The sequence below is a fragment of the Cupressus sempervirens genome, chromosome 3 (assembly GCF_028749045.1).
Source record: "Cupressus sempervirens isolate cs-2001-9-10 chromosome 3, ASM2874904v1, whole genome shotgun sequence".
NCBI lineage: Eukaryota > Viridiplantae > Streptophyta > Pinopsida > Cupressales > Cupressaceae > Cupressus > Cupressus sempervirens.
The window spans coordinates 863,264,637-863,270,013 of NC_143120.1; the positions used below are offsets into that span (position 1 = coordinate 863,264,637).

At 36.3% G+C, this 5,377-nt stretch overlaps 1 pseudogene; it reads right to left on the reverse strand.

The window, feature by feature from the left end:
* Window positions 1–4,016: 4,016 nt before the first annotated feature.
* On the reverse strand, window positions 4,017–4,858 carry LOC149569504 (uncharacterized; annotated as a pseudogene).
* Between the last annotated feature and the right edge of the window lie 519 nt (window positions 4,859–5,377).

Consider the following 5,377-nt stretch of genomic DNA (forward strand, 5'->3'; position numbering starts at 1 on the left):
GATCTAAATGAATTAGAACTTTTACTTTGAAAAATAGGTATAAATCTTGGCCCTCTTCAATCCCTTAAATTTTCATTCACAAAATCATTGCAGAAAATTAGTTATATTGCATGCAATAGGCACCAAATTCCTATGCAATGTTGAGCTCCATAGAACATGTCGAGCAACCAAGGACCATGCTGAGCAACCAAGACCATGCCAACCTCCAAAGACCATGCCAAGAAACCAAAGACCATGCCAAGATCCAAGACCATGGTAAGCTCCATAGAACATGTTGAGCTCTAAGACCATGTCCAGCTCCATAGAACATACTGAGCTACAAGACCATGCCAAGCTCCATAGAACATGCCAAGCTCCTAGAGCATACCAAGCTCCATAGAACATGCCAAGCTCCTAGAGCATGCCAAGCACCAATCCTTCTTCAACCAAGTACCAGTCCAAGCTCCTTCCAAAGAAACTACTGAGCCTCCTCCCATGAAGTCCAAAGTAGTCACCAAGCAAACCCAAGATGCTCTTGCATCAAACTCTGTAGTTAAATAAAAAAGTGTGTCCCATACTTTGATTCCCAAAGAAATAACAACAAACATATTCATCTTCACTAAAGTATTCCATTCCAATAGGGACAAGAAAACCAATCTACACATCATCTACATCCAATCAACATCCTCACTCCCAGGAACAAACTGAACATAATGCTTCAACAAAAAACCTTCATCCACATCAGCAACTGGTGAATCCATACTAGTAGCAACAAACCCCACATCAATTGCAATATGAAGATCTCCATCAACACCTGCCCAAATCATAACACCAACAATCTCATTACTCACAACAAGATCTTTGCAACATACAAGTCACCACCAATAGCAACTAGACCATCCATGACTGAGTGCTCTACAATTTCCATGTCAGACCCAACCAGTTGATCATGAAAACCAATCTTCATCCCAAAATAAGCAAGGTTAGGAAGGTCTTCAGCAACAACCTTTTGTTGCTCTACAAGTTCTCTATCAGGCTCCACAAACTAGTCAACAAAACCAACTTGTTCCAATTTGACCTTGTCATACCATCTTCTCTCATGAACAAGTGTCTTAACCAGCCAAACAATTCTCTTATGCATCAATAGACTCCAACTCCACAAACATCTACAAAATTCCTTCCTCATCCTATCCTTATCTCGATGATCTAAACTGGTTTCAAACTAAGCAACCACCATCTTAGTTTGATCAGCCAAACTAGCTTCAAACCAAGAAAACATTTTAGAAAAATTCCTTTCCACCACTTCACAAAGATTCACAATCATCTTAGGGTCCAATCGTCTTAGAGCCATCCCCAGGATATTCATGAACCCTCTTCAACAAATCCTTCCTACACTTCTTGTGAAAAAACTAAATTGTTTGCAAGTTAGATCACAACCTACTACTTTGCATGAATAATCAAGAACCAAATCACAAGTCTAAGACCATGGATCTGCAAACCAAAAAATTCTTTGTTGGCTCTTGATTTACCAGAGTTTGAATAACCAAGTATGCAAGGCAAGAATGCATCTATGGGCAACTATCTCTAATAATGGATATAATTCACCAAGAACCTGGGCCAACTATAAGCCTAAACTCCTTTTTCACTTTAGGCTTTGTAAAACCTAGGTGGGTGATTCTCTTAAGATCTAATTATGTGACCAATGCAATGAGCATAATCAGGATCTAGAATAACAAATTAAAGCCCTAAATCTTCTATACTTAACAAAGAGATCACAAGCATGAAATAGTTAATAACATGACTCATGAAACTGGTGAGCTAAGTGAGGGTCAGACTTTGAATAACTTTCAACATAAAAAAAGAAAAGATGATTTAATATGTTGATATCAAAAAGACCTAGGTATGAACAACAAAATTGAATGATCCTATCTTTGATCAGTGCCTTATCTATTGGAAAATTAAATGAATTACAACCATACATTTCATAGAAATCTTTGACATAACCCTTACATCAAGATCCCTGATCTATCTTTCACCTTGTGAATAGACATGTGCATCAAATTGAATCTCATTCCTGAATTATCCCATCATGAGATCTACAAACGCTATAATAAATATCAAGCAATTACATGGCTCTTTGTTCCACAAGCAAGACATTTCAACCACATACATTTCTAAACAAAATGCAACCTAGTTTATGCTCTTTTTTCAAAAACTAGAAAAGATTACCAATCCATGAACATGAGACAAGATCCAAAATTAATGTAAACCCTTTTCTATGTTTTATTTATTCTTGTTAAAAAAAAATACATGAAACATGTACAAAAATAACTTAGAAATCACCTAACAAATGAAAGATATCTGCATAAACACTTAATTATTGTTAATACAAGAAGAAATGCTCAGTGTGTGGCTTTCATAGCCTGAGCAGAGCTCCTAGAACTAAAAATTGAGAACCAACCAACAACCTTTCCAAAAAAGAAGAAGAAAGAACATATAGCCAAGAAAGCGATTCCCAAATTTGATCAAAAGATAACAATTGTCCCCCTAGAATTCTTTCCCAAAAAGTTGAATAACATCTCTCTACCTTCTCCCAACAACTGCTAATCATATCCCTTCTATTTTTGTCTTTCCAAATATCTCAGTAAAAGACAAAAATCTGATAATTGAATCTTGACATGTGCCAATTAAATCTTGACATGTGCCAAAACACAACAAAAACCCAAAATAACTAGATACAAGGGTCATTTAACATGTTTAAGGTGTTTCTCAACTAAATTCTACAACTAGCAACTCAAAACACCTAATGAAACACATAAATCACTTTGAGAGACAAAACCTCTTGTAGCATGTACTAGTGACATCCTATGCAAAAACCAACTTCATATTCAAATAGCTCATCTCTTCTTAGTTCTGATGGTATATTAGAGTGTATATTTCAGGCAAAAAATACCCTAGTTATGACCATTTGAAATTTAGGCTCACATCTAGTGTTCTACATTAAAATGCAAAAATTTGAAAAAATTGAAAAAAGTCCATAGTACAAACTATAGAATATTCAATTTTTAAAACTAAATCTTCAAATCTTTGCATGAAGACTGAAAGAGTAGAGGATTTTTTAATTTTTTTTTAAATGTCCTTATATCCCCTCAACCAATTAAATAGTGCCACTTGTCACATCTATATTGGCTTTGTTCTGCACAATAGCACCACATGTCACATTTGTATTGGCTCTGATCTTGGGTAGGCCACACACCATACTCACCAATTTTTTGGATTTTCCAGCAGGTCATCATCTTGCTACTGAAAAATCCTCCTATTTTTCTATGGCAACATGGTGAACACTAGATTCTGATGAACAATTCCACTGAACTCCATCCTTGATTGCCACATCACTACCACATCATTTCCACCTCACTCCATGTCACTACACCACCTAGGTAGTTGTTATGTCACTATAGTTATTGAGTGAGAAACTTTTCTTGGTGACATAGCGCCTACCATAGGATCATCCATGTGGCGTCATCTGGGTGCTCAAATTTCATGTCATTGTGGTAGCATACTAGGTCAAAACTATTTCATTTATATTGTCCAACTATCATAATCGCTTGTAGTGGGGTCCCCGTACATACCTATGACTTCAAAAGCTAATATCTTTTAAGACATCTTAACTATTGTGTGTGTTAGTATTTAAAAAACTTGGAAGCTCACATTCTAAGCAATGTGGGACAAATCAATGTAAAGGCTGCATGGTGACCCTACAACACTATTGTGTTTCTCCTTTACTGGTCTCTTTTTTTATATTGGGAAGCTTGTTTTTGTGCTTTAGTGAGGGGAGAACTACATTTCTTCAAAGAATCTAGGGATGATCTATATTTCCCAGATTGATCCTCTTGAGAAACAAGCTGATAATCATTATCCATCTTATTGAAGGACCTTTTTGCACCACATTGTTCCTAGAGGTGCTCTTCTTTAATGAAAGGCAACATTTCATCATTTGTTTCTTTTTCTAGTTGAATCACAGCAAGCAAAGCTTTCTATTCTTCAATGCTTAAGTCATCTAGAGAAATAAATGAATGTTCTTCAATAGTGTCAGCATTACGAATTTTACCAGTAGATGATTTTGCAAGAATACTATGTCTTGAAAATAGCTCTGTGATTGAATTCTTTTGCTTAGGTTTCAAAACAAGCTCTTTAACACATTCTGGCCCATCAAATTGGATTTTTCCCATTCTAGGGGTCACTGGATACCACACCAAATTGGATGCTTCATATGGTTGAGTAACCATGTCAATGTTAACAAAGATAGGTCATTTAACCAAGCATCAATTGCATCCTTGCTTCCCAAAATTGTAGGCATTCTATCATGAATCCACTTGAATGCCTTTGAGCAACATGTAGTCAAAATGGTGAATATGAAAAGCACTCCTCCTTCCAAATCATCCCACATATCATAATGTGCAGAAAAAAAAAGAGGTCGCTCATCTTCAAAATGTATATAGAAATGTTGTTTCTTTTCTCCATCCTTTTACCACTCATAGAGCCCTTCAATTGTTACTAGGCAGTGGCAACTAGGAATAAGTCAATGAAAAGTTGCCTTCTAATGAACTGATTCTGATCGAGCATTAAACATGTGAAAGTGATCAGGCTTCTCATTCTTCTTCGAAAAACTAGGAACAAGGCCCCATTTCATGCAACACACAATTGGATCTTTCCCAACTACTATATTTTCCTTGCAAACCATTGGCATGCATGATCTAGGTGAGAAATTGTATGACAAACGATATAGTTCAGTGTTGAAAGTGGCAAGTGAGTGTCGAAAGCTACATGCTTTGGGAACATCCTTTGGCCTTAATGTACACCAAGCTCTCATGCACATCCTTCCTTCAAATGTTTCTAAAATAGAGGTACTTGTTCTTTCCCCTCATCAATAGAGGTTATCATGGTAGGTTTATCCACTTTGATTTCTCCCTCTAATGATGACAAATTTATGAAGCCATAGGATTTGGATAGTATGACTCAACTTCAAGAACTATGGCTATATGTTGATCATGAAATGGTTGAAAATGAGTTCCTACTCCACTCAAGCTCTCCAAGACCATAGCCTAGAGCAACAATGCCTTCTGAAGATGAAGCCTATATAGAAATTTCCTTGTTTATTGGCTCATCTAATATAATCAAGACTTGCTCAGAAGATGGGATAGTTTTCACAATTTTATGAGGTAACTTTGTGGGTTCACATATATTTTCCTATATACCTCATGGTACTTCCATATATGCAATCCTTGTATAGCTCCCATTCATCTAGCCTCACACTTGCAAGCTTTTTCCTAGCTCTGTTAAATCAATTTCATGGGATTAGTCAGGCCATAAAGTGGGTCTAGCTAAAAAAAAATCA